Source organism: Octopus bimaculoides, chromosome 6 (genome assembly GCF_001194135.2).
Source record: "Octopus bimaculoides isolate UCB-OBI-ISO-001 chromosome 6, ASM119413v2, whole genome shotgun sequence".
Classification (NCBI taxonomy): domain Eukaryota; kingdom Metazoa; phylum Mollusca; class Cephalopoda; order Octopoda; family Octopodidae; genus Octopus; species Octopus bimaculoides.
Genome location: NC_068986.1, coordinates 53,742,617 through 53,757,327, shown reverse-complemented (window position 1 = coordinate 53,757,327; position 14,711 = coordinate 53,742,617). Strand labels below are relative to the sequence as shown.

General features: G+C 36.0%; 1 protein-coding gene across 1 annotated transcript in view; it reads left to right on the top strand.

Annotated features, from left to right (window-relative positions):
- The window catches only part of LOC106880145 (protein fem-1 homolog C), a 34,683-nt gene that overhangs the window by 1,483 nt on the left and 18,489 nt on the right, over positions 1-14,711 (top strand). The window lies entirely within an intron of this gene.

Here is a 14,711-nt window from a genome sequence, read left to right as displayed (position 1 = left end):
ATATATATATATATATATATATATTCACGTACACATAAAAGTTTGGTTTTATGAAATGCCTTTAAAAAGTGTATATTTCCATGAGAACAAAGAAAGAATATGAAATTCCTTTGTCCACTAGTCGATCAACAAGTTATTCTTCCAATTGCAGTCTTGCATTCTGGTCTTTTTCTCCAAGTGCAGCTTCACCAATTTTGGTGAGTCACCTCAGCCAACACTCTTTAACCTAGATGGCTCTGCTAACAATACCCCCTGCTGCAAAAGCCAGCATGGTTGTCACATCCCCATCTCCAACGCTATCGTCCACCGATAAACATTTCCTCTTTTATTAATATCTAAAGTCGTCAAATGAAACAAATTCTTCACATTTAGTATAACAGAGTGACTGGCTTTAGAATTGTTTATCACACTCTAAAAGATACTCGTTCCAAAACCAAGAAGCTTTGTGACTCTGTGTTCCATCCACCCATCATGAAATATAAGCTTTTCCTTATAATATTGCCCAACCGTTTCCAACACTCGAGGAGCTTCCATGTGATCGCTCTATCTGCTAGAAATAGCAGCCAAATTCTCTTACATACACCACTGCCGAAAAATATGCAAACAAACGTGATGGTCATGGTCGGAACAGCTTCGAAAACTGTGTTTGTTTGATAAGGCTGGCTCGGAGTTGACTTAGGAAGACGATCTTAGAATACGTTCGATCGTGGCTTTTCATACTACTCAATGTTATTAAAAACCAACCAAGTTTCCAGTCAAATTTTCTTAAAATCTCAGGTTATGAATTACACAATGAGTTTGAATACTTGAATTTGGTAGGTTGTTAGCATCTGTTGTGTGGCGGAAGGTGGGGGTCGAATTACCTCATTGACTCAGGTCTCCACTAAGACTTATCGTCTCCTCTCCCTTACGACCCTCATACTACAACTTCATTATCAACCTACTCTTCTACACTGTACACTCCTATGTTGATGATACCACCCTCCTCTTTTCAAATCTTCCACCTCTAGCATCCTTAATAGTTTGAAGCCAACTTAGGAACTTCTGTGTAGTTGTTTAACCTGCTAGAGATAGCGACTTCTCTCACAAATCACACCCTATTGAGGGTGACAAATGGAAAGAAAGGACACATGGAATAATGTATACCTGGACATGCAAAATGACAGTAAGACCATAGTTGGAGCGTTTTTCATCATAGGTCTGCTCAGTTAGGGCTGACTTTGGGCAAAATCAATATTAAATAGTGTCAAACTTTCGAATGACTTTCACCAAATGCTACTGTATAGATCCAACTATTAAGAATCCCATATAGAAACAGAATTACTTTGCCACTTGTCTATTCAGCCATTTGCTATCCTGCGCTAAAACTGTATCATTGAGATGGGTGATCCTTTTCCGTGTTTGAATGATTATTAATCTGAGTAGTTACTGATCCTTTACAAAACCCAAATCTGATTTAACAGGAAATTTTTTTTTTTAAATCTGAAATAGCACACCTATTTTAATCTTCAGTCTATCAAGTTGAAGAACTGTCATGCTACTGCACCAGCAGTTTATCAGACAGTGGTTAAGTAGCAGAGTAGAAAATAATCACATACTCTCAGAAAATTATCACTGTCATCATCTGTACTGTCTAGAAATGGCAGCAGTTGGTACTGTTTACTTCAATCACACCTTACTACCATTAGAAATGGAAGGTCACATTGGAAAGGTAGTCCTAAATGTTTTGTTTGAAAAAGATGTATCAGTCATAGTTGGAATACCTTTGACCACTCTTAGGTTTGTTTCATCTGGGCTGATTTGGGGCTAAACTACATGAACCATTCTGTCAAATTGCATTACTAGATTCAAGGAAAAAAGAAAATCCACTATTGCTAACTGTCACTAGTCTATCTGATCTATAATTGAAATATTGCCATTCTTTACATTTACTCTTGTTGAGAAAAAATATCTACTCTGAGAAAGAAGTGCTGGGTCTTGGATACCCTTTCAAGCCAGCATATGTTGGGCCTGTGGCTTTGGAAACTTTCTGCTCTTGCAAGTGCTGTGTCTATAACTCTTGGATGCCAATCTCAGAACAATAAGTGCTAGGCTAACAACTCTTGGGCACTCTCTCAGACCAGTAACTTGGCTTGTAACTTTTGGGTGCCATCCTGGACCAACAAGCTCTTGGATTCCCCTCTAAACAAGCAAGTTCTTGACCTATGGCTTTTAGATGATCTCCCAGATCAGTAAGTTCTGAGCTAATAACACTTGAATGCCCTCCCATACTAGTAAGGCCTGTGTAGCTGATGTTTTGCTTGAAATGATACTACTATTCTTAAACTTGCAAGGTCTTTACTCATTATTAGAACCTCTTTATTATGCATCCCTCTTCTCAGACCTGTGGTATTCACTCTGTTGATTATGATAATGTGCTGGTATATCTCAGGCAACATGGTTATCATATAGTATTGAAAGAGAATAGGGTAATGCTATTAGTAGGAGAAGTTATGAAGAGTTAGCTGTTGTGGTGGAAACTGTTAAAGACATCGTAGATCTTGGTAATTTCATCCTAACTTCTCCTAATGGCGTTACCCTGTTTTCTTTGTATACTGTAACTGTCGATTACTTCCAAAAGCTCAGTTTGGAAAACTTTATCCAGTTTTTTGTCCTTAGAACTGTTTCTTTTGTACTTTCTGTAATTCTGTCAATATTAGTCTATTTCCTTAATAATCTATGTACTTGAGGCAGCCAATGAGGAATACTCTGTGTTCTTACTCAATCTACTAGAAATGGCAGCCAGTTTTCCTTGAAATCATATTGTGGTGCACAGTATCTGGGAAGATGCAGGATGGTCACAACTAGAATGTTTTTGATCATAAGTTTGCTCAGTGTAGGGCATCCTTGGGAACTAAACGATAACAATGCTGAACTGATTATTGCTTTTAATGATAGGAGACAAATGGGTTATTGTAACATTTATGCCATCCCTAAAGACTTGTAAGTGAAGTGAATTTGTCTCGCATAGAGAATCTAAATTAGGATCATCAGAGCTAAATGCTTCAACATGTGGCAGTCATCACTACTGAAACTAGAAATTTGTTTAACCAACCAGTGAAAGAGCCATTTGATGTCACTTGATCTCTAAAAAGGAAAAAGAAAAAAGTCAAATTTCCTTCAAATGATAATCTTACTCTCTTAAAAAGTGGAAGAGTCTTTGTTCCTAGGGTTACTTGATCAGGGTTAACTTGATGTTGAATAACACTGCTGCTTTCACACTCAGCTTTGTTCTTCATTATTGTTAAAGATATGATGCCTGTTAGTATACCTTTAATACAAGTTTTTTTTGTTTTTTTTGTGACCAAAAGTCTTAAAAAACATCTTGTTTCTTTAAAAAAAAAAATTCAGATTGGTGGAAATATTAGAAAATACTTATATACATATATCTGTATGTATATATATATATATATATATATATATATATATATATATATATATATATATATATATATATATATACATATACATATACATAAAGAGCACTCTGTTGGTTATGACGAGGGTCCCAGCTGTCAACAGAACAACTTGCCTGTTAAAAAATAACGTGCAGGTCGCTGAGCATTCCACAGACACATGTACCCTTAACGTAGTTCTCAGGGATATTCAACATGACACAAAGTGTGGCAAGGCCGGCCCTTTGAAATACAGGTATTATTCATTTTTGCTAGCTGAGTGGAGCAATGTGAAATAAAGTGTCTTGCTCAAGGACACACTGCATTGCTGGGGACTGAACTCATGGCCTTACGATTGTGAGCCGAATGCCCTAACCACTAAGCCACACTCCTTCACACACACTCACACACATATAAATTTGTTCCGGCTCTGCCTTCTGAGTTCAAATCTGGTTGAGGTCAACTTTGCCTTTTTCTGGCTTTGTGATTATACTAGAAGTGGTTATTAATTATTTGGGCAGAATAAGGTAATGAACTGGAAGGTGTGTTAGAGTGTTAGGAAGAATGCTTTGTGGTATTTCTTGTAGCTCTTTGCCTTCTGAGTTCATATCCTATTGTGGTCAATTTTGCCTTTCATTCCTTCAGGGTCAATAAAATAAAGAACCGTTCAAGTATGGAGACAATGGTATCACCTAATACCTTCCTCTCAAAATTTCTAGCCTTATTCCTAAATTGGAAACCATTATTAGGGCTGATTCATCCCAACATTGGACAAAATACCTTGTAGTATTTGTTTTGCCTCTCCACCTTCTCTGTTCAAATCCTGCTAAGTTTAGCTTTTTTTTTTTTTTTTTCATTCTTCTAGGTTTGATAAAATAATGAACCAGTTGTCAAGCACCGAGGAGAGATTTAACTTACTGTTTCCTCTCCATTAAATTTCTGGTCTTGTGCCTATGTTAGAAATAATTATTATTGTTATTAATTATTAGCACCATTGCATTGTTAAAGATTAGCTCTTTGGTAATGGTTGTGCCATATTTCTTGAATAGTATTTATTAATTTCCTCTAAGGATGCCCTGAATGATCTCATTAAAGACAACACCTTCTCTGTCTCTTTCTCTCTCTCTCTCTCAAGAATATGTTAAAGATATGATGCCAGTTAGTATACCTTTAATAATGTTGAATTTGCTTATATTTGTATGTGAAATATTTGAACATTTACCTAGCTAATAATTATTTTACTCCTGAAATGTTGATTTGTTTGTTTGTTTGACATTCCAAAATAATACATTCCAAATATTTAGATTTCTTTAATTCTATTTTATTTTGTTATTATTTTATTGGAGATTTCAATTGGTTGAAAAATTTGGCACTGCTTGCAATGTTTTCATATATTGTGACAGAATAAATAAATAAAGAGAAAAGACTATATTTTTTTTACCCACTGTGAGGTATAGTAGTTTGTGGAAGGGAAAAGGGAAGGGAACTACTGTTATTCACTGAGTATGTGATATCTGTTTTACCAGAGACTTGATATCCTCTAATACAGAACTGCTAATAATAATTACTTAGACACAAATTGAGAGATCTGACTCTTGAATGATTTGAACACAGAACATATATAAAAAAAAAATCCTAACTAAATTGTATGGCATTTTGTTCATTCATAGTCCTTTTAATAATAATGATTTTTTAAAATCATTATGCATGTTTTTGATGAGTGATGTAGTTGGGTTACACAACCGCAGTACCTGTTTCTAGAATTTAAAATTTCCTACCTGGAAGGATAGAGATCAGAGTTGAACCTGACATGATTTTAACTCAGACCATAAAAGGATGTAACTAAATATTGTTAGTAATTTTGACCCCTACTCAACAATATCTAGCATTCTCAACCATGTTGATATTAACTAACAGGACCAGTGAAATTCCACATTTTGTGGATTTTCATTTTTTTTTCTATTTTGTTCCATAAATTTAATAGATCTTCATAACATTGTTTCATTATGCTAAATATTTTGTGTTCCATAGTTAATGTTGCTTAAAGTATAAAATCAAACTTGTTTTATCTTAGCTTCAATCTTGATAATGTTTATTTTTCATTTCATTCCATAGCTAAAGGTTATTGAAAGCTTAATACTCAGATTACATTCTGTTGTAATGGTTGTTTGACATGAACTGTCAAAGACTGTGACAGACTGAATATTGGTAGATAATTCCCAATGTAGGTACAAGTCTAGATATTATGAGGGAAAATGTAGAAGTGATTTAGTCACTACTAGTGCATAGCATATTTATTTTATCAGCCCCAGAAGACTGTAGGGTAAAGTCAACCATAACAGGATTTGAACTTCGTATATAAAGAGTCATAATCCAAAACTGCAACACATTTTGTGTATCCTGCTACTGATTCTGCTATCTATCATCTACCCTTTATATAATAATAATAATAATAATAATAATAATGATAATGATAATAATTGGCAGAAGACCTGTAATTTTTTAGGGGGAGATGATGAGTTGATTATCTTGCCTCCCATACTTGACTAATACATTCTTTTATTGGCTCCAAAAAGATGTAAGGCAGAATTTGAACTAAGAACATGAAGAACCAGAAGACATGCCACTGAGCATTAATGAACACCACTACATGATTGTCAAGCAGGATTGTCAGACCCTGAAGTAGCGACTGAGCTCACTACCGACTACCTTTGTTACTATATATTTAATATACTGTAAACTGCTTCTTGCTTGGTCACTCCACTGATTGAGTTCTATGACTTTGCTGTTAAGCAGCAAGTCAGCTTTGATCCAGGAGTCTATTATCACAGACATTCCAGCTATGGCCATCCTATCTTTTACTTACATATGTATCTAGAACTACATTATACAATGTCCTCTTCCAATTTTTTTCAAGGTGGTAGGGTATAATTTGAGAGAGTATTGATTACTATTGCCAGTATGTGTGATTGTGATGATTATTAAGTCTGTTGGGGTTGGTGGTGATTGCTGTTTTAGTAGTGATTCTAATGTTGGTAGAAATAATTAAAGTTACCTGGTTATTATTTTGTTCAATTGATGTTATTTCTATATTACAAGTGTAAAAATTAAATCAAAGGAAATATAACTCATGTGAGAAAAACAACTAAAATTCAATTAGATGTTTAAAGATACCAAGTTCATCCACCACCTAAAAAGAAAAAAAAATAATATTCTATATAGATGCTGTATTTTCACAAAAACTAAAAAAAAAAAAAAAAGAGAAAGAGAAAAAGCCCCTGAAAAATAGTCATTAAGTTTTGGTGTTTTGAAGTGTAGCCCCAGGTTAGGTCCAGTCGTGCTGATATTTGGAATGCTTGTTGTCACTCAAATAACTATATACCATAAGCCTGCTTGACCAGAACTGACCTGGTGCTCAACAACAATAACAACAGTCACTTTTGCACACTGAAAGTAACAGAGCTTTATAAAATATACATACGAGACAATAAGTGAGCCTTTACAGAAATGTAACCAAATCTTACATTTGAGTCTATTATCAAAAGAAAAGTGGTCCTAAATATAACGTTCCAGAGAAGATAGGTTGGGCATGGCTTAAATGTCAGTTATAAAGAATGGAGATTTGAAAAATAGCTACAATCATGTCTGATTTTTTTTCTATATGTACCTGGAAAGTTTCTCTCCTGTGTGCTGGTCTACTCAAGGTTCATTTATAGATAAATAGGAGTTGCCCATGCATGCAGGTCTCTTGTCTCCACATCACTAACATTATCTTAGGGAAAGGCAAGGGCTGATACAACAGTGCACTTGTTTTTGCAGGTGTTTTCTTCAGAATGCAAAGAGCTGTGGGAGATACTGCAAGATATACTACATCAACAATTTTGCCAATCTGCTGCTTTGGACTGGTACTTTTCATTTATTGACCATGAAAGGATGAAAGGCAAAACAAGCCACAACAGGAGTGCAGAGAGCCAAAAAATAAAACAACAAAAAAAACCCCCAAAACTGTATAGTATTCTACCTAACATCCTAATGATTTTTTCCAATTCATGGTCTTAATGGTGATAATTAATCCATGGGAAAATGCTGGTGTGGCAATGAGACAGAAAGAGTTACAACGAGGAAATAAATTATAGTTACACAATTGATTTGCAGAATACTTACCATATATTGTAACATACATTTCGCAATGTATATATTTGAAATAGTTTGTTATCTGTGTGTCTATATATATGTATATATATGGTGTGTGTATGCATATATATATATATATGCATGCACACATATATGTATACTCTTAATGGTTTCAGTTAGATGCTGCCTTGAATAGTTTATTCAGTCAAATGGACCCTAGTACTTTCTTCTTTAAGTCTGGTATGTATTCTATCAATCTCCCTGTTAAACCGCTAGTTGTCAAGCTGTAAGAGACAAACACAATGACACATATATACACACTCACACCTACCTACACATGGTGACAGCTCCATTTAAACAGATGATTGCTGTCTCTTTTCACTGGCTCATTGTCAATGGCATTACTGACTTTCCATCCATGATCTCTCAGATGACTATTCAGTCTTGCTGCAGATCTCTGTAACTTTGCACTTTTCAGCTGGTTAAGTTCTGCACCTGTTGCCACTCTTCCATTACCATGGGATTTTCAGCAGATGGAATAACAAACGAGGCCAACATAGAGAGACATATGTAGGCCATTGGATTATAGTGAGAAATACTTGTACAACATGAGTACCACTCTCTAAGTCTCCATGGTTAATACCTAGTGATAGGTTGAAGTGAGATAACTGGTAATCATGTGAAACTGCGCGTTTTGCATCAGAGTGTCCCTCTCATCAAAAGATGTTACAACAACAGCCAGGGGTCCCTCACTGCTGGTGGTTTTAAATGGATAGCCATTGATTCTCCTGAATTCATCTGCCCTTTGACAGGTTTTGTTTTGCATCCCACAAAACCAAAAGCCACCCTACTCACCAGACTTGGTGAGGTTGTCAGTTTAGTCACTGATGACCCAACCATGTAACATATATACATACATTTGACAGACCTTCACATAATTTCTTTCTACCAAATTCACTCACAAGGCACTGGTTGACCCAGGGACATAGTAGATATTTGCTTGAGGTTCTGGACAGTGGTATTGGATCTGAATCCACCTGTTTGCCAAACAAACTGACTTAAATGTTATAGGCAGATTTGATAGGTGGAAACTGAAAGGAAAATTCAGCAAACGCCAGAACGTAAGTGGCATTTGGCATGCCAAAACGAAGACTTTTGAAATATAACTCCAAATATAATTGGTAGAACTATATACATGTTCAATCTCATGCAGATGTCTCACGTATAGTTCTGCAAATTATATTGCTATGACGGTCACATTGTAGAGTTGTGGAAATTACGTAATGTCAAAGCAAGGAGAACACACACACATGGACACATGTGTGTTTGTGTGTATGTATGTATGTTTCCTTGTCTTGACATCACGTGATGTTCCTCATTTCCAGTCTTCCATGTAAAGCATGTCAGATCATAAGGAAATATTATCTTGTTTGAAAACAGTCGAGGGTTGGCAACAGACAGGGTATCAGATCTTAAAAAAGCTTTCTCAGTGAATTCCACCTGATCCATACAAGCATGGAAAAGTGGATGTTAAAACGATGATGATGATCACACACACACACATGATTGGTTTCTTTCAGTTTCTGTCTACCAAGTTCACCCACAAGACTTTGGTCAGCCCAGAACCATAGTAGAAAGCACTTGCACAAGGTGCCTTACTGTGGAACTGAATCTGAAACCGTCTGATTGGAAAGCAAACTTTTTCTTAACAATGCATATGCAAATAGGAACTTACTGCAACAGTACTGTCACTTGTGTCCCTGACTCATGCACAAACACTCCACACATAGTTGACCTTTTTCTTACCTCCAGTGCCAGTCTTTACCAGGCTGTCACTATCTTTATATCTATCGGATCCTTTTCCATTGCCTAATCAAAACCAGTTGCCATATATTTCATACTCTCTACACTCCTATGACAGTTCAAGTCAGCTAAGTGATTAGATCACCATCAGTGTCGACACTCTTAATTCCCTCACACCAATAAACATCCTGCTGACATTGACTTAGAGATGTTCAGGCAACATAAAGCTGCACAAATCATATCAATTTTGGAGATCATGTTTTAGTCATAGGTACTGGTGCTTCTCCTGAATAAACTCATAAAGTGAAGAAGTGTGTGTGTGTGTGTGTGCATAATTTTAACTTGTTTTGTGAGTTCTATTTGAAATATTGTAATGTATGAATTTGAACAAGAATTTGAACACTGTAACTGCACAGTTTTAATAAACTTTGCTTTTTGTTTTACTTTTTTTTTCTATGATATAGCCATCAGCCAACCAAATCCACTCATGATGCTTTGTTCGGCTGATGGCTATAGTGTGGTTGATTAACAATCTTCTAATCACACACACACACACACTCACACACATGCGCGCACACATACACACACACATATACATATGCACACATATACGCACGCATAAGTGTTAGGGGCAATGTCATCGAATAAATACTGAATCAGCATCTAAAGGACTTACAAATTAATGTGTAATCTTTGAGTAATTGATTATACTAAGTACATTCTACATTCTACAAAAAAGCCACTAAATATAGTAATGCAGCTCATACAACACATGTTCAACCTAAGAGTTTCTCTAAGTGCAATAATAATAATAATTTCTAGCATTGACATAAGGTTACACATTTTCTATGATATATATCTTATATGATATATCAATCGAAAGATAATTTTTCTAATAATACAAGGAGTCAAAGAAAAAAAAAACATAGCCGTTTCCCCACCAAATGAGAGGAAACACAAAAATATCAACCATTATCAAAGCATGACTGCCAAACAATCATTTCGGTTGTGCAATAAAGCTTCATTGGAGGTGCACATTTCTCAATATCACTATCTCCCCTGTGAAGGAGGTAGATCTTATTGTAAGAGTGACTCAAGAAGATTGGTAACTCCTCTCAACTGCAGGAGGCAAATAGAAATCCAATCTGTCAGGTTTGCCCTCAAAGCTAACCACTGCAGCTTGTTTTTCTCTCAAGGAGTAACTTTCTTAGGCTTTGTCTTCCTGAACTCATCCACAAAACAATGTAGTACTGGAGTTAGGGCGTCCTTGCCACACTTAAAGGTCCTTATATACCCTGTTCTTTGACAGATGTTCTCACCAAAGCTATGGATCAATCATTCCTAAAATAGTTTTTCAGTATGCCTCTTCTCCCTGTTGAATATTTCTGGCTCTGCACTTACACATATGCATGCACATACATACATGTATGTGTGTATATGTATGTCATCATTAACACCATTATTTAATGTCCGTCTACCTCAAGGGATCTTCCTGGGCATTTGAAAAAATCTGTTTCATGTCTTCTTAATGTTAATTGCTCCTGCACATTTACCACATACAAAACCTACAAGAAGGTTAATAGAAAAATATTAATCTTCCTGTCAAATTGCTGCGTGTTTTGTGTGTCCATATTTTGTACTGCATACACTGTATGAAATTTTTGCTTGCACTTTTTTATACATATCAAAGTCAATTTCCTGAACATTTCTGTTTTTCCTACTTGCTAGAATAGTGGTCTTTAGTAGCTTAAGCTTGATGCCCTTTGATTCCACATTTTGCTTCCATACATGGAATTTCTTCTTAATTCTGCTACAGATTACAAGGAAATTTCAGATGTGTACACACACACACACCTATGTATATATTTACACACACTCATACACATGTATACATAGATCTGTAAGTAAGGTTTGGTGGTAGACCTGAAGGTTCCAGTGAACTTAAAAATTCTGATGGGCAGTGAACTATTTAATAGACAATACCGTTTATTAATTTGTAAATTTGACTGTTTTCTGTGTGTTCCTACAACAGTTGCTAGTTGATTTTTTTTTTTTTCCACACATTCACTCTGGTGTTAATGATGTTGCAATTTGAGGAACACCCTTGCTATCATTTCACTACTGTCTTAACTAATGTGTTTATAGGAGCTGTGTCTATGCTGTTGTTACTATTGGAAAGAAATCTTTTCTCCCTAACTTATAAGAAATTCTTGGCAAAATGACATGACAGATGACATCCAAAAAGATTGGCTCTCATGTTTGTTGACTGTTTGAACATTTTAGCCTTTGTTCAAAGTAATGATGATTTAAAGCATAGGTTCTCAAAGTGGGTGGTACCGCCCCCCTGGTGGGCGTTGAGAGGGTCCAGGTGGTTGCTGGTGTCTAAGGGGGCAGTAGAGAAAAAGGAGGCATTGGGAGAAAGGCAGTGGATTGGGAGATGCTTATGAATTTCTTGAAAGCTTGTCCAGTGTTTCAAAAGGGTGCATCATTTCAATACAATGAATACAGTGTTGCGAAATGGTGCATCATTTCTGCTCAAGTCCATAAGAAGCTTGAAAGAAGAAATGTACTATATGACTTACAGGAATTAGTTTGTGGTTATACCTGGAAAAACAACTGCAATAGCTATGCTATTCTGTTGACAAACTCTGACAAGTAATAGACTGATCAAGATTGACATTCCAGTTCAGTCATGAATATCAAGGAAGCAAATTTTATCTTGTTGCTGAACCTCGTCAAAAATAGCTAAATAAACTGCTCTCTGGTTTCAGTGGGTTTGGGTTCATCATGGATATATCCTATTACTGTATTAACATTATATGATGATTCTTTAAAATTTCTCTTGATTCAGTGTCTCTAAGCTGAGAGAGACATTATTTTTGGAGTTCTGTGCTATTTATATCCTTGACTTTATCAATGAAGGCAGCATTGTAAATTTTATTAGTGTACCCTTTTTTCACATCTGGGTTCATCCTTTAAGGTTAATGCTTGAAACTTCTAATAAGGTCATCATGATACTTGAGTCTGATTGGATTTTTAACAGCATGTTGTAAGAGCCTTGAAACTCTTTCTGTTTGAGGTACAGAAGCTCCTGACTATGTTACCTCTCACTGGATGTCATTCTTCAGCAATCCATATGTAAAGCATTGTCACTCTTTATAAGTGTTACAAACTTTGCCATAGACTATTTAACGATCTTGTAATGAACTTAAACCTTGCACTTTATGAAGAAGTCATTAAAAGAAGCATTCAAGTTGACTGGTGTGTGTGCAGTAAACTATCTTCCAATGGCACTCTCAATACTTGTCAGGTTGACCTTCAATAAAGACTCATTGCAACTTCATTTCTGTTGCTTGTTGTTCCATATATAGTAGAATGGATCCTAACGGTACAATAATGTTTTTGCAAAGGAACTGTACAGCTACTGCTTGAAAAAGGCTGTAATTGTTGTGTCCTTTGGATTTTGTGTGGATTTTCCAAGTTTGAATGCTGTGGCAACTTCATGAATGGAAGAAACAAAATGCACCAGAAAACCTTATTGATGCTTTTGCATTGTCCTTGCTGGAATTGGGTGACTTTATCTTGTCTGTTTTGTTGTGTCAGAACAAACATCGCAGTGTTAGATCCCTTAATAATATATTTGCTGGCATGTTTGATGACTTTATTCAGTTGCAGAACTCAAAATTGATAAGTAGAGAACTAGTCATCTTTTATCTCTTTCATATTATCAAACCAAGTTTTGAAATCCTTCAGCCTTTTGTGCTTTTTTTTTTCTGGCTATGTGGTAAGTAGCTTGCTTACCAACAACATGGTTCCGGGTTCAGTCCCACTGCGTAGCACCTTTGGCAAGTGTCTTCTACTATAGCCTCGGGCCGACCAAAGCCTTGTGAGTGGATTTGGTAAACGGAAACTGAAAGAAGCCCGTCGTATATATGTGTGTATATATATATATATATATATATGTATGTATGTATGTATGTGTGTATGTGTTTGCGTTTCTGTGTTTGTCCCCCCAACATCGCTTGACAACTGATGCTGGTGTGTTTACGTCCCTGTAACTTTGCGGTTCGGCCAAAGAGACCGATAGAATAAGTACTAGGCTTCCAAAGAATAAGTCCTGGGGTTGAGTTGCTTGACTAAAGGCGGTGCTCTAGCATGGTTACAGTCAAAAGACTGAAACAAGTAAAAGAGTAGGACTAGCCATTCTCACCTGTTTGGGTTTCCTTGACAAATAGTATTGGATACCATTGGTGCATTTATTGTTCAGAGAGCACCACAGAGACCATGAACCATCTGGAGAAGTTTTTTGTTTCGTTTTTCTCTCTCTCTCTTTTTTTTGTATAGGTGTAGGAAGTTCTGCAGATATGATGGAATTGGTTTGATTGAAGTGGATTTGTTAACCAGATTTGTTAACCAGATCAAAATATGTGCTTATGGAAAACCTCATTTTATGACATTAGTGTTGGAAACTTCATTTGTAACAAATTGCTTGTAAGGGAGGAGGCAAATTTGACTATGACCATAATTTGAACTTGTAACCATTTGACTTTCCTCTGCTTAAACTAATTACAATCAGCTGATTTGGTCACTTTTAGTAATTGACTGGTACTGGCATGGTCAGCTGAAGCTCTGTATTAATCAAGTCTTCTGCTAAAACTGTCACCTTGCTACTTCATTTTGAAAGGGAAAGAGAAAGGGAAGCAAAGAATTGAATGAGATGTTGGTAGTATTAGAACAGGAGAAAGAAGAATGAAAACTGGAAAGTATGTGAGAGACAGAGAAAGTGAGTAAACTAATTGAATAATAGTAAAGTGGGGAGAAAGAGAAGATAGAAAAGAGAATAAAGAACTAGAGAGAAAGGAAAGAGAAAGATTGGAAATGGCAAAACTTTCTGTGAGGTGCTGGAAGAGGAGTAGAATAGTAAAATACAGTCAGTGCTTTTGTGGAGCTGTGGTGGTGGTGATGGGGAGCAAGGAAATATGTATAAGCTCAAACTTTCTTAAATATATAATAAATGTCTGTGTGTGTGTGTGTGTAGGTAGATATATATATTGGCATGTGTAAGTGGTAGGTATGGATCTTAACAAGATGTGTGGTTGTTGTGAAATGCTAACTTGGGTAGTAGTTCACATACCCATCTTATACATAAAAATAACAAGAACTATCTTACTGATGTTTGTAGAATGGGTGGAGGGAGAGGAAAAGAGAATGAGAGTTCAGGTGGAAGAGTTAGGCTGTTGAGAGAGAGAGAGAGAGAGAAAGAAAAAGAGCAAAAAAAAAACAGAGATGGTGATGTATCTTTGAATCTTAATGTTTCACAGAACATAGTTTGTACTATAA